At 33.4% G+C, this 22721-nt stretch overlaps 1 pseudogene; it reads left to right on the top strand.

The window, feature by feature from the left end:
• Positions 1-8115: 8115 nt before the first annotated feature.
• Positions 8116-22721, top strand: part of LOC124081604 (large ribosomal subunit protein eL19-like) — a 54539-nt pseudogene continuing 39933 nt past the window's right edge.

Here is a 22721-nt window from a genome sequence, read left to right as displayed (position 1 = left end):
TCTCTATAGATGGCATTTTTCTGAATAATATGAAAAAAATGAAGAAAAAGATTAAGACTGTGAACACCGGGTTAAAGGAGCACTGAAAAATATAACAATCACCAGTAAAAGCTGAAGATCAATAGATCTAGAAATTACAGGGAGAAGCTGCATGCAAAATTATGTCATTTTTGTAAGAGTTCCTCATTCCCATGATGCCAGCTCATTTGTTACTAAAGAGATATACAAAATTCTCCCCGCTATGTAAAGAAAAAAATAAATTTATTCATGAATATAAATGCACTCATTTCTGGTGTTGTCCTAAACTGTACTTTCTCCTAGCAGCAAGCATCTGTAGGTTTTACTCTGTTGAAAGTCACTCAAAATTAATGCCGTCCAAAGCAGTTCCCTTGCCAGTGAGAATTAACCTTCAGAAACCTCTTCAAGAGTGTAAGTAGTTTAGGACCAGCCATAGATTTACCACTGACTTTTTTTTTCCTTTTCATTACCCCTTTACTTTTTAATTCTCTGGCATCCATTACCTGAGGATATGACCTAGAAAAAAGGCATCTAAAAAGGCAGAAGAATGCAATATCATTGTTAATGATAACACTATCACACACACATATCTGAAGGCTACATAAAATTTAGCTATTTATGAACACAAAAATGATCTTACATTTTTCACATTGGTTTTGTTTCAATTTACGACAAAGCAGTAACTAGAGGAGTTGCAAAAAAGTGGTCACACTTAATGTGATCTTTAAGCAAATGTTTATTCTTGAAGTACCCATTTTTCTGCCAGTGCTCTCCAGCTGACTGGTTACTCAGCATGTACTGTAATAATCACCACATGCTACACTGGCAGGCACTCAGCAGCCAGCAATAAGGCATCTGCTATGCATTCAAAAACAAATACCAAATGTAATTCTCTAGAAATTTTGTATGGATTTTATATAGACTAGAAACAGTTATCCCTTTGGGGGGACATTTTTCTTAGAATTCAGGTATAAGTATTTCTATTATTTTGATTCATGAAGGTCTCTGGAAAATGTTGGCAAACAAACACATGCACACCCAAAGAAACCCTTACCCTTCACAAAATCTAAATGGCCCATTCTCCTCTATTTGATACTATTTCAATTACTTTGAGTCTTACAGTAAGTAATGGAATAAAGTTTATACTATAACTCATCACATATATGTATATGTGTGTGTATTTGTGTGCTTCTTTATATGTCCAACTGACAAAAAGTTTTCAACAATTTTGCACGTGATATCTAGAGACTGATAAACATGAAAAATGTGTTTGTGATACTATTAATTTTTGTGGCTATGAAAAGTATCTATAGAGTAATATTTGATTTCTGTATATTATTGTGTATATTTAAATACATTAAAATGTGCATAATTTTATAAATAAATCACTTTACTATAACTCCATTCAGTACTCTAATAATTACTTACCTTCTGATCTTGCAAATCAATAGTTTACTTCTGTGTACTCATTAGAATATCAATGTAATTCCACAAAATTATTTTGAAGTTTATTTTTACAAAACACATCTGAATACATAAACTTTGTTATTTGAATCAAACCAAGTAAGACTCTGATGTGCATCTGCACATTCATCAGGTCATATCTAACAGACTAATTAAAAATACACTTCTAGTAAAAAGACTAATTAAAAATACACTTCTAGTAAAGTTCAATTTGAGGAGGGTGTGGTGGTGCACACCTGTAATTCCAGTGACTCTGGAGGCTGAGGCTAGAGGATTGCAAGTTCAAAGTCAGAGTCAGACTCAGTGACTTAGTGAAACCGAGCCCTAAATTAAAATATATATATATATATATATATATATATATATATATATATATATATATATATATATATATATATATACGGCTGGTGATATGGCTCAGTGGTTAAGCATCCCTGGGTTCCATCTCCAGTACCAAATAAATAAATAAATAAAGTTCAATTTGGAAGAAATTCACAGACCAAATGAGTCTAAACTGAAGGTCCTCAAACACAAAGATCACCAAATAGAGACAAAGAATAATTGTTTTGTTTAATAGTTTTTAATCTAAAACTTCAAGAGGAAACTTAATTTATCACACTGTGGAAAATTAAACTCCTTATATTTTTATATTCATACTTGTTATTCTGAATTTATACCTTAACAGCTGAACAAGATAAAACTCCTCAAATGCCTGGTTGCATTTATATTATAATCTATGACATATATGCTTTATCTACAGGTAAACTCCAAGAAACTGAAATTAAAAGTTCACATAGTTATAACAGATTCATGTCCATATATGTTTCAAGCGTATTATCTTTCTATGGAATTCCCTTTTTCATAGGCAACTTCTTTCAAGAACTCTTTATCTTTGATCATCATATTGAACTAGATTTATATACCAGCAGTGTTTTCCTGGATTGGATCTACTGGTTTCTGGATGCCATATTTTTCCTTCTTGTTTTACTTCCTGGTATTTCATAAACATATTAATCTTTTCTCAACAAGGAGTTTTAAGTGGTATTTTTTCTGAGTTCTGATATGCCTTTATTATATTCTTTTGATTTTCTAAGTATAACATTGTAAGATAAACATCAAAATCATTTTCCCTCAGATCTTTGAAGGAATATTTCCACTTTCTTTTAGTATAGTGTTGCTTATGAGAAGTCAGAAAGGAGGCCAACAAAGGGGTGATTCAAACTTTCTCTCTCTCTCTCTCTCTCTCTCTCTCTCTCTCTCTCTCTCTCTCTCTCTCCTCAAAAACTTTACCCTTATATCTAACTGTGCATATTTTCCCCTTGGTGCACCTTTTTAATTTTAAAAACCATATATTATTTTGGGTGGAGAAAGTTCCTTATTTGTTCAATCATTTTTTAATCTTAATTTTCAATATTTTCTCTTTCTAAAGATTTTAAAATTAAAATAGTATGGAGAAGAAAGTGGAGAACAGTGAGAGGACAGATAATGAAAAGTGTGATTGCTAGAAAAAAGGAAAATACATTTTAAACTGGTTTACTTGGTGGGTTAACGTACATGGGATAAAAATAATGAAACAGCTTGATTCTTTTTACACTAGTGCTTTCAAACACACTCAATCCAATATGTCTTCCTCACTTCTTGATAGCAATTTGGGAGTATGACACAATTCTTTGTGACTTTTGGATTTTAACCGTTTGACTTTCAAGTTTCGAAGAAAATGCAGTACAAGATCAACTTTTATTTTTCTTATGGTTCATAGTCTATTCCCGTTCAATCCCTCTTATTTGATGCTCCAAGTCTAGCATGTAAGATGGAAAAGGCATATTCTGTTCATTTGTTCATTTTTTTTCTCTTCCTTTCCCTCCTCTACTTTGGTGCTTTGGTATTGGGAAAGGTGAACAGAAGCCTTTTAATTTAGCTGATGTTGCTTGTATTTCTCTTCACCCTTTATTATCTTACATGCCTAAATGATATGCTCTTTTTCTTGGTATCCTTTGATGGGTTCTATAGAAATATCTTTGCCAAAGTACTTCATATTTTACCATTGCTTGACATAAAAGACTAAATACTTGAAAAAATCTGTGACCCTGTATGAATCTGTTCCATACCTGTACCTGCCTCAGTGCAGGCATGACTGCAAATACCATACATGAAAGTGAAATAAGCTTTTCTTGATTTCTTATTTCGTATGTGAAAATGCTCTTTTGGGAACTATGATACTTCTTAATGATTTCTTATTTTGTTAGTTAGTAAGCCTTGATTTACATAATAGTATCTGTATGATAATTCTGGGTGTGAAGCTGCTGATGGTGTTGCTATCAAATGTTAAATATTTATTTAAAACAATTGCATTTCTGCTCTTACAAGGAAGATTATTAATCATTTGTATTCCAACATATCCCAAATCAATGGGAAAAAAGGTCATTGCTATTAATGTAAAAATGACAATTATTGAAGTGGTTTGGAAGTTTTAAGAACAAATAATTAAAATGGCAAGCATACCAATGGTATAAATTAGAAGAGCATGCTACTTATTATGTTTCACAGATATATAAGAACATTTTCCTTCCACATACATAGAAGTTCAGTTGTATGTTCATCTTTCCTGGGTTTACAGCTGCATTTTAAGGGTAAAACTAGATAAGTTAATTAAAGATAAAATTTTATACCAGCTGATTTTTTTAGATTTAATTTGCTGGATTCATCACAGGCTGAAACATTATACATTCTCTCTGCTTTGCCTAATTATGTACTACAGGAGGTAGTACTCAGGAACCTCACCTTGTTCATTTGGTAGGATCAGAAACCTGACTCAGACTTTTTGTCAATATTCACCTTCAATCCAGGTGCATATCATCTGCTTTGGATTTTTCCCCTTTTTTTCCTTTTTTTCAAAAACAAGCATGGCTATAATTAGATTATTGTGTCTTTGTTCATGAGTGAAATTGCAAGGATGGTGTTGGGGACAATTTGATCCAATCAGGGTAATGTAAGTGACTATAAATGTGATTCAATGTGAAACATGTCCAATAGTGTGTTTCATTTTAAAATTTCCTTTATGTGTTATTTGTTTGCATGGATTTTCAGGTTATGTGGTACTAAACTCTGAGGCAGAGAAGGATTTTAATTCTAGCAGTCCAACAAAATGTTGGACAATTTCTTTCAAGATGGGAAAACCCAACATTTTGAAAATAAATTCTAAATACACATGAGGAGAACAAGGAAATAATTTGAGACCTGAGATACTCTTGCTTATTCTTGTTGATTACTTAAGTTCCAAGCTTGCTAAATCTGTTCAAATTGATAGAAATATACATGCACACATGTACCCACACACCTTCCCTGGTTCAGACAAGATAACACCATGAAAGCTATAAACATTTTTAAGTCTATATCACTGAGCCATTCAGCAATTAATTTATGAATGCATAACAGAAGACATCAGTCAGATCAGCTCTAGCACTCAGTAGATGTAGTATCACTGCATTAAATGATGCCTTATCCTTGATTTCATCTATAAAATGTGGACAAATATTAGCACTTAAAGAGTTTTTTTGGTGAGACAGCATTAATAAAGTTCTTAGCACAGATCCTGGCACACCACTAATCTAATGGGTAAGACATATATTTAAATAGACGAGTACAATTCAAAAAAATAAATGTTTTCATTTCTTAATGATTTTTTTATTTGGATTCTGACAACTCTGTGGATGGTTCTCAGTGATTACACTGATAAATTTCTAAATCCTTGCTTCATAATTCTCCAATTTCACTCCATTTTAGACTCCTGTACTTATGACACCCACCACTTCAGATCTTGACATCCAAATCATTCTGCTTTTAAAATATTAAATTCTAATATTCAAATAGTTGAAAACAAAAATCATCTTTTTCTAGGTCTCTCATTCTCCTTTTTTCTATTACACACCTCTTTTTTAATCACTTTACTGACTCTCAGACACTACAGTTGTCCTTCAATGAACATATTATCTCATTCCTTCTTTTGAGGATTACACTTTGGGAAACAACAGGCTTATAGCAAGGGTAGGGTTGAGCAGTCCTAAGGATATGAGAGTGGTTCCCCTTGGGTGCATGCAATAAGGAGTTACACTAGAAAAATTTTAAAGAATAAAACTCACAAAAAATTTTTAAATTTTTATCATCATTGTGCACCCAATAATTCTAAACAATGTCAGGGATAAAGAAACTACTTTCCTGGATAAATCATTTGTTTAAGTTCTTTTTTATATTTTTAATGTTCACAAAGGTGGTTTAATGATCCTTTTTCAAGATCAGTATTTCCCATCAGGATTTAAGGCTATTTACAAAATGTTTTATTCTACTACTTCTAATTTTAAATATATTGAGCACTTCTAAATATATTGAACTTGATATTTCACATGAGAATAGTCTGCTATGCACACAGAACTAGTAAAGAAAATTACACACATCACAGTGATTTTAAACTGACTTATCTTCTGATAGGACCATTTTGTCCTTGAACCCTTCAGTCCTCACTTCCTTCTCTTTGCTTTCAGTCCAGGGAACAAGTGCAGGTATAGGTAATGCTTGTAAGTGGTTGAAAAATTTATACCCAGAAGTTTTGTTTTGTTTTTATAGAGGGTGAGCTTTACTATGAATTTCAACACAAAGAGTATAAAATGTGCTAATTTTACTAACAACTTTTTCATACATCGATGACCTCTTTTTACATCTAGAGACTAGATGTTGCAAAATTGGGCTCACTTGTGCATTACATAAATTATATACACAGCAAAATACACAAAACATACAGAAAAAATTCTGAAAATATCTAAGTGTGAGCACAAAATCATATTACCTTTGAAACTATTTCCCTCCCACCTCCTCCACTTCACTTAAGTATAAATGGTGCTATACCACTCACAGACATGTTTTAACAATTCCCTTCTGCAAAGACAATGTTTCATATGAACTTTAGCAAAAAGATAATTACAGAGTGATATTTTGCTACCTCCACAGTTCTATACATCTAGACAGGCTAGATGTTTCAGGTAAGGAATCAGTTTGCCCACTATGTACACAACAGTCTTGATAAACTGCGTAAGTGTAACAATAGTTCTAATTTGAAAATGTCTTCAAAATATGAGCATTCTGGACCTTCACCAATCCAATGGGCTGTAATGCTTAAATTTTCAGAAGACAATCTTTCCTAGGAATTTCAACATACAAAATTTATGTTTACTAACTCTATTTCTGTCACACACTGGCAACCTCTTCAATATCTAGAAAGGCTATCTATAGATTAGGAATCATTTGTCCTTTATATACACTATGTACATAGCAAAGTAAAGCAATGCATAGACATAAGGAACAACGGTTACTCTTGCCTCATTATATGCACACTGCCATGGCAGTGTATGCATTTCCTTGTCTGGAAAACCAGCACACAAATACAGTGTGTAGTAATCAACATAGGGTTTCATATGTTAAAATTTCAAAAAGAAATTTACAAAGTGTGTTATATTTCTGCTACTTCTACATTACATATTAGGAACAACACATATTGGGAACCTGAAAACATCTAGAAAAACTAGGTATTTCAAAAAAGAGTACTTAGCATTGTCAACTACAATATAGTAATGAGAAATAAAATGCACACACTAAACAGTGGCTGGAATACAAAAAAAAAAAACATGACCAGTCTGGCACAGGAACTTCTTCCCCCTTTCTCATGGTCTTCTGTTCCATGTCCTCCAACCTACTGAACAAACATGGACAACTCTTGCTCTTAGATGTGGTTTAACATCTCCATTATAAAAACTCAATTCCAGGAGATATTTCTTCTCTGATTTTTTAAAAACAAATGGACATTTACAAGAAATGTTAGCATGAATCCTACATTGGCAATCTATTTACATCTAGAACGTCTACATTTATGTAGCAAAATGTTTACAAGATGTGTTGATTTCTTCTTTACCATACTTTGGCAAACTCTTTAGATCTAGAATGTCCAGGTGTAGCAAAAGTTTTGTTTTAAAACGTTGGGGGAAAGTTGAGAGCAGCTTTTCATACTATATACAGAGGTCTTCTAACAATGGCTAATAAATCTTCCTAAGGGGTGGTGAGCACTTCCAACCATTCAAAAGTGTTGTGTTCCTTTGCTCTTTCTCTGTTGGGAAAACCCAAAAAACAAACACCCTGCAACCCCTAATCCATCCAACTGTAGGACACTGTTCCCACACGATGGCCGCTAACCAGAAGTCCTCCTGTTAGCTGCTAACCATTCCACCCCATCATCGTTGTCAGGGGCTTCACTCACCTTCCAGGATGATAAATGTCTTTATCTATTGTTGACCAGAGAAGAAGGTGAGGTATTATTGAATAGGCAGGGAGTGGTGGCCCTAGGGCCCTGATTGTGCCACACTTAAGTAACGCTGATCACAGCTATTCGGTCTACCAGCTTTTGGGGGGCCTTCGAAGTCTGTTAATACTTCGGTGGCCACTGTTCTTCTTGCCAGACCACACCTGCCACCACCCAGTGGTGCCAAGTTCTCAGCAGTCACTTCGTGTGGGCCGGACAGGACTGGGCCACAGAATCTGGCATCCCGCAGGGTCCTGGCTAGAAAAGAACAGCCATCAGCCATCAGCGCCATGGGGTAATGGAAGCAGGACTGAGATAGGTGCACAGGTACTTGGATGCCCGGGCTCCCACCAGTGTGCAGCCGCAAATGAGACTCCTGGTATCTGCAGGGCAGAGGACCCAGCCTGTCCCTAGGGTCCTCAACTCAACTGCCCTTCTGGGGTCTGAGGGACCCAGAGGGCCCCCAGAAACAGTGGCAAAACACCCTTCATTTCCCATCATGCTCCCTGCCAAAACTCTTGATCTAAATTCTATACATTTGCTGCAGTTGGTGCTGAATTTTGGTAATCTGTAAGAAGGACTTCCAAAAAAAAAAAAAATAGAAGTACTTCTATTGTCAGATCTTTATACCCCAAATCTGATTATATCAAGAACTCCTAGAAAGCACTCCTGAGGAAGTTATGAGCCAAAGAGTTTTTGTTATTTAAAGTGTTTTAATTGAGGATCATATGGAGGTATCCCAAGTGCCTTCCCTGCCCAAGACACAAGTGTTCTCATATTCTTTGGAAGATTTGCATCTGATCTCCAAAGCTCTGTAATCTTGAGGAAGCATAATGTTGATAAAATTAACCCAGATATTTTTACTTTTATAAGATTTATTGTCAGATTTCACTGCAAAAGTTTCTTAACTGCTTATCAGAAGAGAGATCTGACAACACAGTTCTACTACTCACAGATTTTTCTCCCTTTCTCATTTAATAACCCCTGATTCCATATCAATTGTTCTTCTGCCTTCATAACTCCACTGAGTCACATTCATCAATGAATGGTCTCTTAGTTGTTGTTTTTTTTTTTGGGGGGGGAGGTTAGGGGATTATACCCAGGACTTTTTACCACTAAGGTACATCTCCAGCCTTCAGTTGGTAAATTTTATATAGATAAATTTTCAGACTTCACTTTAACTGATGTCTTCATAGTCTTTCTGTATGAAAAACTCCACCCCCTTGGCTTGAAATGTACATTTTTTCCCCTGCATCTCCTAATTATTTCAAGCTTCAAGTTAATTTTCTCTTACCTCCCCCTAAACTGCAGATTGGGTTGTTAGAAAGTGAACACTGAGAGGAAGTTAGGAATGCAAATGGCTCATTTGTGAATGATTTAGGAAATGGAAGGGAATTGGGTTAGTCTGATAGGACTGTTGGGTCACAGTGCCAGTCTGATAGTTTCTTCCAGCCCAATGAAGAATTGCAGATCAAAGATTGCCCATTTTAAAAGTCCTGTGTTGGGGACACATGACAATGCATTAGTATTACTATATTGCTCAGTCATTGGCCAGTGGGCCAACCTGATGATAGCATGACTATAAATAAAAACAGAGGAGATGAACAGTTGAAGGCTTCTAAGCTAACTGCACCTCCTTGCAACTGAATAACGAAAACTTTCTTGGGGATAGGGATTTCAATAGCACATCTCTCTTTTTGCTACACCCAATATGATAGTGTTCCTTACAGTTGACTCATTCCACAACCTCCCCCTTGACAGTTCACCTTTCACATGAATTCTACTGCCTTTTACATGCATATGCACAGATTATATTTCTAGCTTAGATTTTGTTCCTAAATTTTAGATCTGCCTGCCATTACTACTTAGATATACCTATGTCATCTCTAACATAGCCAAACACATAATCACCTAGCTTACCTAAATTCATCTATACTTGGCAATTTTCCACTGTTCCTTAGTGAATGGCATCAAAAATCCACTCATTTGTCAGGCAGAGGGACAATTAAAAAGAGGAGATTTTTATTTATCCTTTCAAGCTTGGCTCAGCCATCACCTTTTCAAAGAAACTTCCTTGGGAGATAATCCTCCACCCTTGCAACACATATTGAATATATGCCAGGTGCACTGCCTATGGATTTTTATAACATCTTATGGTTCCTGTTATAGCACTTGCCACATTTAGGCATTGGTTTCCTGATGATATGGAAGTGAATCTCTTTTTTTGTGTGTATTACAGTACTTAAAATATAAGGTACAAACCATGTGTGGTGGTGCATGCCTATAATCCAAGCCACTCAAGAGGCTGAGGCAGGATGATCACAAGTTCAAGGCCAGCTTCAACAACATACAGAGATCTTGAGCAACTTAGCAAGACTCTGTCTCAAAAAAATATATTAAAAAGGGCTGGAGATGTAGCTCAGTGGTATAGTGCCCTGGTTTCAATCTCCCCTTTGACAGTTCACATTTTCAATGGATTTCATTACCATTTATATACTTAGACAAGTGTTATATTTCTGGCTTAGAATATGCCCCTAAGTTTGTATCTATCTATATGTATATGTATATGTAATATTTAATAGGTGTTTATATGTATATTTGTTGAATTCATAAATGAGTGACTGAATGAACAATATGCTATAGGATTACAAAAAATGAGATATCTACCAAAAGGAGGTGTGTAGTCACCTTTACCTCACCAAGACAAAATAGTAAACAAGAACATCTTAAAGGAGGAAAAGTTTAACATGAGCTCATGATTACAGAGGTTTAGTCCATGACTGGCTAATTTCATTGCTCTGGGCCTGAGGCTAATTTCATTGCAGAAGGGCATAGCCAAGGAAAACTGCTTGGCTCATGGAAGCCAGAAAGCAGCAAGAGAGAGAAAAACTAGGACAAAATTATAGTAAAAAACCACACAACCAATGACCTAATCCTTCCAGTCGTGTCCCATCGCGTATAGTTACCACCCAGTAGTCCATTTAAATCATTAGTCCATAAAATTGATTTATTTACTGATTGCATTACAGCTATCATTATTGAATCATTTCAGCTCCAAACATTTGTGGATTCACTAACACATGAGCTTTTCAGGAGACCCCTCATATCCAAACCATAATTCGAAGCGTGGAGATTTTAATACAAGATATAATCCTGAACAAACTTATTAGAGAATGAATATTTAAGTCAGATGGAGCTGTACTACTCTGCAAAGTACAGTGGCATGAATTACAAAATAGAGTTGTAATTGTGGGTGGAACATAGGATGTAGGTATGTTGGAATGGGGGAAAACTGAGAAAGTAGTTTCCTTGGGGCCAGATCATTAAGATCCTATACAACATACTAAGGAGGTTGGAATTCATCCTGAAATGTATTAAAAAATAAAAACTTGAAGGTTTTTAAGCAAAAGTGATAGGATCATATTTTTCTTTAGGGAAATATTCTGGAAGTAGTCTGGCAGGTAGAATGGAACAGGAGAAAATTAGAGGCAGGGGAATCAGGAGGCTTTTGCAGTCATCTGGATGACAAATGATGGTAACTTAAATAAAGACCTTAGTAGTAGAAATAAAAATATTACATTTGAAATACACTTCTGAAGTCAAGTTAATAGGAATCAATGCATGAATATGGAATCAAAAGAAAAGAGCCAATAAGGGTGAGTCTAAATTTTCTATATGGGAAATTAAGAGAATGTTTCTCTCATTAATCGAGATGGGTATTATTGGATAAAGAGTTAATATTGGAGAATGGAATATATAGAGTCCAAGTTTGGGCATGATGTTTGAATTCTGTCAGATATTCAGAGTTCTGCAAAAGACCATTCAAAATATTCATTTAAAACATGTTAAAATGATCTGCTTATTCATTATCTGCTGGTCTGCCTTCCTACCAGTCTGTCTACTTAATTATCTACCTTCCAATTGCCTAATCTAGTCTAATATCATCTTATTTTGTCTAAAATGAAAACAATGTCTAATAATTTGCTTTTATATACATCTAATTTCACTTATCAGAATAGTTGTAATAACTTAATTTTAATATTAATTCATTTCTCTATCTTCCACTTTCTGTTAAAACACATTCTATTAGACCTATATTTTTACTATCTCCTATTGTTATTGGTTAACTCCAAAACAGTAAATAATAGTTTTACTATATGTTTGCTTTAAAAGCTGGTAAAGCCAGAAATAGGTATACTGTACATTAGCCGTTGACTATACTGACTCTGACTATAGTGGTCTGTTCCCACCATTACATGTAGGATTATAAAGATTATTTGATCCTTACTCCAGGTTATTTCAATAGCCTTAGTGTTATAAATATAACACTCTAGGAGTCCCAATGCTATAGTTATGCTGGTGCCATATCTATAGCTGCCATATTCCCAACTTTGCCTATAATTCATTTTTTACCTAAGTGCTACAAGTTCATGATTTAGTTATATTATCCTGAGGCATATGGAATTGGGGCTTTTATTTAAGCACAGTGTTCACAGAAGATGAAAATGCATTGAATGAGTGAGTATAAGTTTTATCCAGGATGAGATATTTTAAGAGAAAATGATCTTGATCTTAATTTTTTATTGTTCCTCATTTCTTTATTTTCCAGTTCCATCACATTCTTCTGAATCACTCAAACCTATATAGAGAAGAAATACCAAATACTTTCGAGTAATACCAATCTAAGCAATCATGCTAGAGGACTAGAACATGTTCATGGTATAGTGGCAGCCTGGTGCTACAGAAATATCAAGGCAAAAAAGAGGAACTGAATGAAAGTTAATGTGTATCATCATTCTTTGGATGCAGGAACAGATGGAGGAAGCTATTTCTCTTAGCCTCCATTCATTTATCACTAGGATTTTTGTAGTTGCCTAACTATAAATTTGCTATGTAAGGAATTCAATAAAGTTATATTTTTAAAATTGCATAAACTGTATGAAATATTTAGAACAGTTTTAACTTCTTACACTTATAAGCAATGTCAAATGCAAAATAATCTCACTTTTGACAGAAGTGGTAAATTAAGAATATCATAAGCACCAAAAAAATTTAATATGCATCCTCTGTTATAGTGTTAAAGTAAAAGGAGACCAAATAGGTAACAGGTAAATGCAACTGAAATCCAAGCAACTATAGGTGCAAATAATATTTCTGTCAAGCTTAGCAACCAGATTTGAAAGTGTGAATTTGTTCTTTAACTACCTGAAAGTAAATATTAGTATACACAAAGAATCTAGAATCACTTATACAGTCTCCCTTAAATTTAAAACTAAATTATTTTCATTGTTTTTCATTAATAGATATAAACAGCTTTTGTGTTTGTTTGTTCCTTGGTTGTTATTGATGTTTGGCCATACATCTTTGAGAACATGAATAGAAGATAACCACAATTTCTTTTTGAATTTATTTCATAATGGATACAAGTCAAATTGGTATGGGTCAGATACTTGCTTCTTACAGATGTGTTGCTATAAACTAGAACTCCATTGACAGAAATTCATTTCAGAGTATGAAAATACAAATACTGATCATTAAATTGAAATGAAACTATATGCCTTTACAAACATTTCTTGTATAAAATAAAATACAACATCAAAGTTACAGAATATATATTCTCTTTGAGGAATTTTATCTTCATAAACCTATTGAGGAATTTCTTAAAAGACATAAGGTTTGTAAATGATACATAACATTTCAAAGTAGAAACAAAGGCTAGAAACCAGCCTCCCATTATAAGAAGAGAATGCTCCAGGTAACCTCTCCTCCTTCAGTCTATATCTTGAAATGAATGCAGTAAACTTGAAACCCATGGGAATTCTGGACCAGAACTTCCTTAGCTGATCCAGAAACCAATCAAAGAGAAATCACTGTTAGTAAACAATAGAATTTCCAAATTATTATCTAATTTTATCTCACAAAAGCATGCTAATAGACCAAACTTTTCAGTGAATCAGCAGAGATTATAAATAATAAATCTGTGTTCCCAAGGACTACATATAAATGAATTATCAGATACTCTCTGGAAAAGTACAAAACATGAAAAAGAATAAAAGTTATATGTAAGAAAATAGGCAAACAGTAAACTGATAGGATGAATACACATATTTTGAGGGAAAGCCCCAAAACAAATGGAACATTTAGATATGGAATGGTTGAAACCAAAATCAGCAGAAAGGTCAAACAGCAGATGAGATGGAGAAGATTAGGTAAGGAAAAAAATAGAACACAGAGAGTCTAATACATAATATTAAAGATACATCTAGAGATAGTGAAGATAGACTGACTCTAGCAGGTTAAAATGTACAAACAGAGCTCCAGATAGAGAAAATTAAGCAAAAGAAGTATAAGAAATTATTTGAATGTTACTGAACCGATAAAATAAACCTAAACCCAATGAAGAGCAATATTTGACAAGTAGTATATATGAAAAAAAAAAAAAACATTTGCACTTTGATACATTATACTATATTTGTGGAAACCCACAAGAAAAATAAATGCAGTCAGCAAAAGACAGATCATAAGCAAAGGATTAGCAGTCAGAGTATTAAAAGAGTTCACATAAGCAATAAAAAAAGTGAGAAGACTAAAATGCTTTTTACTAAGTATTGATAAAAAATTAGTGTCACTCTGGAATTGGTACTCGAAACTATCTTTCAAATAATGAAAGTAGAAAAATACACACATACATATAAACCAAAACAGAAGGCACTTATGAAGAAAAGTGTGGCTTCTGTGGATGCATTTTACAAAGAAGAAAATTGACACTAAAAGGATGTTTGAGATACAAGGGGAGCTGCGAGGAGTTGAGTATCTGATAGCAGACACAGTGAACATCAACCTAGATGAATTCTGAACTATTTCTGTTAATGTTCATATGACTTAGAGGCTCTCTAAGGTGGCTTTGTGTATGTGTGTGTATGTGTGTGTGTGTGTGTGTGTGTGCTAGGGATTGAACCAAGGGCCTTGTGCATGCAGGTCAAGCACTCTACCAACTTAGCTATATCCCAGCCCCTACTGAGGTAGCTCTTGCCATTCAACTTCCTAGCATACAGGCTCCCTTCCTCTAAATTCTTGACTTTTGTTTGTGGTGATTTGGTTTTAGGGCTTTGATTTGAGCCCGAGTATATTGTTAGTCATGTGACCTAGAATAAATTAATTCATTTCTTCTTGGTTGCATTTACTGAGAAGTTTCTGACCTAACCTGTTCCAGTCAAAGAGAATCTGAGAAATTTAGTTAGAATGTCTATTACAATGACAATAATTTTCCTGTTGGTTGTAAATGAGGACTGAAGTAGCTCATAAGGGAGTGCTTATCAGAAATCTTAGTACACCCTTTACGAGGGGTGTCAGTTTTTGTGGTTAGTAACCTAATTGAGTTGTAAGATCAAGCCTTTCCTGAAATCCACACCACAAATGGGTATTCATTATATAATATAATAAATCCCCTTTGTTATTTATAAAAATAAAATTTGAGCATCACAATCTGCTCCCACACTTCCCATAGGCAGATATTGTCTGTCTCATCCATAATTTATGATTTGTCTAGATTTGGATTTGTTTCATTTATCCTAGTTTGAATACATTGTTCTTCCAGGAATTATGCACTTATTTATTTTCAGGTACTAAAAGTGCAAGTAAGTAATTATAATAACTTCCTGGGAAAAATATGATAAGTGTAAAAAACTTCTTTAAATTAGTTATATTAACAGTGTCCCAAGGAAAACTAGATAACGCTATAGTTAAGCCAATAGTTGCCAAGTTCCACCCACATGTACAGAATTTTTATAATATGTTATGTCCCTATTTGTATTTTTATAATAATATTATTGTTAACATTTTCAAGTAAACACTAAAACACCTATTACCCAGCTTCAAAATCCATAAATGTTCTACATTATTTTTTAGAGGAGGAGGGAGCTAGAATATTTTGAAGTAAATCCCACTTGAAATAATATACATCATACTTACACCTTTAATATTCTCTAACTGAAAAGGACGTTTAAAAACACAAAATCACAATGACACTATCAAATTCTCCAAAATTAATAAAAAATCTCCTAATGTTTTCAATGTTAGTAATGTTAATTTTTTTGTAATTGTCTCAAAACAGGATTATTTTACTATTGTTTTGTTCAAATAGAGACATATTTGAATATTATGTCTCTTAATTTTATTTTATTTTATTATTATTATTTTTGTGGTGCTGGGGATTGAACCCAGGGTGTTGTGCATGCAAGGCAAGCACTCTACCAACTGAGCTATATACCCAAGCCCTCTCGTAAGTCTTTTTTTATCTATGAATTTTATTTTTCTTTTACTTTGTTTTTCTTTTTTTAATTATTTTTATTTATATATGACAGCAGAATGTATCACAATTCTTATTACACATATAGAATACACTTTTTCATATCTCTTTGTATACAAATTATATCCAAATCAATTCATGTCTTCATACATGTGCTTTGGATGATAATGTCCATAATATTCCACCATCATTTCTAACCTGATGATTTTCTTTGTTTTTCAAGTAGACTTTATTATTAGAAAAATTTAAATTTACAGAAAATTTTTGAAGTTAGGTCACTGTCCATATATGACATGCTCAGTTTCCCCTGTTATTAATATTTTAGTAGTATTATATATTTAATGCAATTAATAGACCAACATTGATACATTATTAGTAACTAAAATCAATATTTTATTCAAATTTTCTTCATTTTTTTTACCAGATATCTTTTTATGCTCCAGTATCCCATTTCCTTTTCCACTAATATCTGTCAAAACTCCTTTCACATCTTTCTCTTTTTTTTTTTTTTTTTTTGAAGGGTGCCAGTACCAGGGTTGAACTCAAGGGGACTCAACCACTGAACCACATCCCAAGCCTTATTTTATATTTTATTTAGAGACAGGGTTTCACTGAGTTGCTTAGCACCTCACTTTCTCTGAGGCTGACTTTGAATTCTGGATCCTCTTGTCTCAGCCTCCTGAGCTGCTCGGATTACAGGCATGCACCACTGTGCCCAGCTCACCTCTTTCTTATAAGGATACTTGTGATGGCATTTTGAGAGTATCAAAGTGAATCAAGTTAATCTTCCCTTCTCAAGATCTTTAGTTTAATCACACTTACAAAACTTTACCATAAAAGGTAACATACAAAGATTTTAGATATAAAAGTAAATCTTTTGATGACTATTATCAAGCATAGTACAGATTGCTCATAATATTCCTTAGTAGCTTTTAAAACTCTATGTGATCAGTAGGAAATTTCACCGGGGGTTGAGGGAGTTGAATTTTTTATGTTAACTTTGTATTAATTTTGAGCATAATTCTTTTTTAATTTTTTATTTGTCCTTTTTATACATGATAGTAGAAATTATTTTTACATACATATATGGAATATAGCTTATTCTTCTGGTTGTATATGATGTAGAATTACATTGGTTGTGTAACTATATATGCACACAGGAAAGTAATGTCCGATTCCTTCTACTGTCTTTCCCATTCCCATTCCCCCTTTCTTTGCTTAACTCCCATTTGTCTAATCCAAAGTACTTCTATTCTCCCTTATCACCCTCCTTATTTTGAGTTAGCATCTGCATATCAGAGAACATTCAGCCTTTGTTTTTTGGGGGGGATTGTCTCATTTCACTTAGCATGATATTCTCCATTTCCATCCATTTACTGGCAAATACCATAACTTCACTCTTCTTTATGACTGCCTAATATTCCATTGTGTATAAATACACATTTTCTTTATCCATTCATCTTTTGAAGGGCACCTAGGTTGGTTCCATAGTTTAGGTAATGTGAGTTAAGCTGCTCTAAACATTGATGTGGCTGTGTCACCTGTAGTATGATGATTTTAAGTCCTTTGGGTGTATGTCATAGAGTGGGATAACTGGGTCAAGCGGTGATTCCATTCCAGGTTTTCTGAGGAATCTCCATACTGCCTTCCAGAGTGGTTGCACCTATTTGTAGTCCCACCAACATTGTATGAGTGTACCTTTCCCCCTACATCGTCACCAACATTCATTGTTACTTATATTCTTGATAATTGCCCTTCTGAATGGAGTGAGATGAAATCTCAGTGTAGTTTTAATTTGCATTTCTATAACTGCTAGAGATGTTGAGCATATTTTCATATATATGTCGACCAATGTTATTTCTTCTTCTGTGAAGTGCCTGTTCAGTTCCTTTACCCTCTTATTGATTGGGTTATTTGTTGTTGTTGTTGTTGTTGTTGTTGTTGTTAAGTTTTTTGGGTTCCTTATGTATCCTGGAAATTTATGTTCTCTCTGAGGTGCAGGTGACAAAGATTTTCTCCCATTCTTTAAGTTCACTCCGTTTTTGATTTTTTCCTTTGCTGTAAGAAGCTTTTTAGTTTGATTCCATCACATTTGTTGATTCTTGATTTTACTTCTTCTGGTTTATGAGTCTTGTTACGGAGGTCAGTTTCATTTGCACATAATAAGGGGGAATGAAAGAAAGGTTGAATGTAAGAAAGAATTCAAATAATTTTTTTGAGGGATATAGATTTGGAGACATAATTGGCTTACTCTGTATATAGGACATGAACCCACACCAAGAGAAATCATTTTAAAGTTTCAGATCACTAGGGAAAAAGAGGAGGTTCTATCAGAGAGAGAGATGGGGAAAAACACATGGTCATAATATATATTTTAGCGGGAATTAAGCTGGTTTCAGATTTCTTAACAGAGGAAGGTAGAAGAGAGTACGGGGATGCATTCCAAATGTGAAGGCAAATGATTTCCAAACTAGAGTTCAATATACAGCCAAATTTATAATACAATGTTACAGTAAAAAAAATTGGACAGATAAGTTCAACATAACTTGCTTGCATGTAAATTATTACTTTTCATAAAGAAATATTATAGGGTATCATTTACTATTACTATGTCAGACAAAGTTGCATTTTTTTTTATTTATTTATTTATTTTTTTTTTAATTTTTTTTATTGGTTGTTCAAAACATTATAAAGCTCTTGACATATCATATTTCATACATTAGATTCCAGTTGGTTATGAACTCCCAATTTTACCCCAAATACAGATTGCAGAATCACATCGGTTACACATCCACATTTTTACATAATGCCCTATTAGTAACTGTTGTATTCTGCTACCTTTCCTATCCTCTACCATCCCCCCTCCCTCCCCTCCCATCTTCTCTCTCTACCCCATCCACTAAAGAGGGTATTCTGTGTTTCCAAAATGAGAAAATGCTAGTTTCTTTTCCAGAGCTATTTGACTCTGCTACATCCCTCACCCCTCCCCATTTTCAGGGAACTCTTCAAAAACATAATGTTGTTGTGAACCTATGTTGGGAAATGCTTTTATAGCCTATCTTAGATAACAATCATAAAGTTAAGAATTTTGTCAAATGTGTTATCTAGTATTTTTTATTTTAAAATTGAAATTTGGGGACTACATGTTCATAATATTCTGAAATTATAGTTTTATATTTGCATTGACATCAACTTTTAATTTAATAAATTCATATTTTCCAGATTATGGTTTAAGACACTGTTATTCTCCCCTAAAAAAAATCCAAATTATTTTTCCTGCAAGATTGATTATTGAAGACAAAATTGTTAGCACATTAATAGAATCACTGGAAACAGGGACCCAAAATAGATATATATTCCATCGCTTTTTTTTCTGAATGGATTTATCTACCCAAGAAATAAATCTTGAATATATACTATGCCCTAGGGACATAACAGAGAACAAAATGGGAAAATGTTCCCCAGAGTTTATCTTTTCTTGGGTTAATAATAGGTAACCTTTATTTAATTTGTTTAAATGCCTTTGTTTACTCCTGAGCAACCCAATATAACAGGTATTAATACTAATTCCATTTTTCATTTGAGTAAGTTAAGGTACAATAAAACTAAAAAATTTTCTAAATGTCAAGTTTAGTAAATAATAGAAGTATAATTTAAACCCATACAGTTCTTAAACATATAGTCTTAACCAGTATGCCATCATGTCTTCTTTTGTGCTTTCATGTATACCTTCTTTTACATTTGAATTACTTTTGGCACTCAGGTGCTCTTTATGGGTCTTTGAACCCTTCCACATTATTCTTTAAATATTGTATTATTTGAATCTTTTAATTTAAACAAATACTTGGAAATATCCAAATAAACAACTATTATTCAACTACTTGGAATTTGCATTTTGAAAGATTTTAAATACCATTTGTTCCTTTTAGGAACTTTTAGCATGGAGAACACTTGATTATTTCTAAATCTCACCTGTCACTCGGTTGTCTAATACTCTGTATCATATTGACTATTATTTAGAAAACACATTCAGGAATTTTCATTTTTTAAAATAATGTTGGTCACTCAACTGGAGTGACATGACTACCTACAGTCAACTGGCTATTATGAATTTGATACATTGGGTCTTGAAAGATAAGTATGGCTTCCAACATAGAGAGGAAGAAATGTAACAGAGAAGTAGAAGAGAGGGAACAGTCCATACAAAAGAAACAGGCAACTATGAAAGGTTTACTGTGGCTGGAGACACAGCCAAAGAAATTTTGTAGCATATATAGGGAAGAATAATGTCATATTCCATGAGTGATTGTTATATAATAAAATGTTTGGTTTATTAGTTTCATAACTGTATGTAAAATATAACAGCAAGTAATCCACATATAATTCTGAACAGTATGCGTACAAAATAATTTACATGCTATAAATGTGTTTTTTAAATTTAAAATGTATTATTTTTCAACTTTAAATCCTCATCTTTCCATTGAAATGTAGATTACTAATACAAATCAGAGAGAGAGAGAGAAAAAACCTCTTCAGAGATACTCTGGAGATTTCCCAATTTTAAATTTTGTCAGTATATGTGTTAATTTGCAATGATAATCCTTTTATAGATGAAAATTTTAAAGATAAAACCCTAGGACATACATGAATAATATGAGAAGTAACATGGTATCCAATGATATGATTTGGGGCGTGCTGCACCAAAAATATTTGAAACTGATGGAATTTGAGAAAGCCACAGAAGTAGGAAGGTTACTCTCTCACTTTCTCCTGCCCTTCTCCTCTGAAGCAGGTCATAAAATCTAGGAACAAACTTTCTGATCTTGACCCTGAAGCAGTTTATCAGACCTGATATGAGAGGTACCCTTTCAATACCTAGAGGAAATTAATGCTTGTATCTTCGAAGACAAAGGGGCACAGAGAAAAATATGACCAAACAGGCTTTGTTATGTTTCCTTTAGTTTGTGTCTATTCAGTCCTGTTTTTCTTTATCCAATCATATGCATTCCTAACTATTCACTTCATCGGATTTAGCACAAGAAATGCACAGGTTTACATAGCTTTTTGTGACTCCCTTTCCTTATGAAGGCTCCTTTGTCACTCAAAATGTATATTAAACAAGTCTGCATATTTTTCTCTTTTTAATTTGTCTTTTCTTATAAGGACCTCAACCATGAACTTAGCATGGTTGAAGAAAAGATAGTCTTTCTTTCTTATAATTGAATGATGTACTTGTGCTCTGGAATTCAGGAGAACTTAGATATAAGATATAATAACTGAGCAATATATGTGATACATTTTTCTTTATATCTCAAAGTAACATTATTGCAGATAACTGTGACCAAGGAGCATGCCTAATCTATATTTGAGTTCAGTAGCTTAGTGGAATAGGGACTTCACTTTAGTTCCAGGTTTTTCAATCAACTATGTGCTCTTAGGCAATGTGTCTAATATTTGTATATTTCAATTTTCTTACAAAATAGAATAAACTCAATGTCCCTGCTCTTAAATAATAATAGTAACAACAATAAATAATGTCTTTGAACACAGTATAATCCAGACATTGTGTTTTTAACATTTTTTATTTCATTTAATCCCACAAATGTTCATATGAGGTGACTAGTCACTTTTTTCTTTTAAAATGGAAGGATTGCTTGATGTGAAGAGATTAGTGGACAAGTTTATGGTCACACAGCTGGTAAGCTGCAGATCAGACTCAAATCTAGTTTTATCTGACAACAGAGTTCATGTGTTTAATATCTTTCCTCCCCAGAAAGGTTACTTCCTTATTAGAAAAATTGGGATTATGTGTAAAGAATTTTAAGCTTTCCAGTTCATTAGGCCTTTCTGATATTGTTAAATGCATTATATATCCAATTTAGAGTGTCTGAATCACTTTGAGATGATTTTATCCTACTACAAATCTCTACAGGAAACTTATGAATACAGAGAAAAAGAAGAAGCTTTTTTATCAGGCAGAGATTAACACAGTTTTTGATTATTAAGGATTATTTTTCTCTTCCTTTTTTTTCTCTTTAATATAAGCAATTGAGCAAGTTGTTTTAAAAAGCTTACAAGCCAAACTACCACACCTTTCATGTAAGTGAGGGGATAATTTAAGAAGAGTTAAGTAAGCTATATATTAAAAAAAAAAAAAAAAAACTGCACTTAGGTTGAATAATCCAGTCCATGCCAGTTTGGATAATTATGAAAGAGGAAGTATTTAAAAGCAGATTCATAGCTAAATTCCCATTAGAAATCTTCACATTTGGGGCTTAATTATAAGAATTTATTTCTTCATAGGCAGATCTCCTATTCTAAAAGATAGAGAAAAAGATTGTTTATTTAGGATCTCTTATGTGCCAGGCATTGTGTGGCTAGAACTTACATAAATAATTTCATTTAATATTTACAGAATCTTTACTGCATACTATGTTATCCTGAACTTACAGCCAAGGAAGGTTGAGACTTACAAAGCTTAAAATGTCTTGACCAAGTTTGTATACCTACTAAGTAGTAGAACTGATATTGAAATGTAGGTCATTTTTTTAATCCTCAATACATCAACTTTTCATTTTATTTAACTAT

The sequence above is a fragment of the Marmota monax genome, unplaced genomic scaffold (assembly GCF_021218885.2).
Source record: "Marmota monax isolate L192 unplaced genomic scaffold, Marmota_monax_Labrador192_F-V1.1 WCK01_AAM20220418_F8-fsc00067, whole genome shotgun sequence".
Taxonomy (NCBI): Eukaryota; Metazoa; Chordata; class Mammalia; order Rodentia; family Sciuridae; genus Marmota; species Marmota monax.
This window is presented reverse-complemented; position numbering and strand designations above follow the sequence as displayed.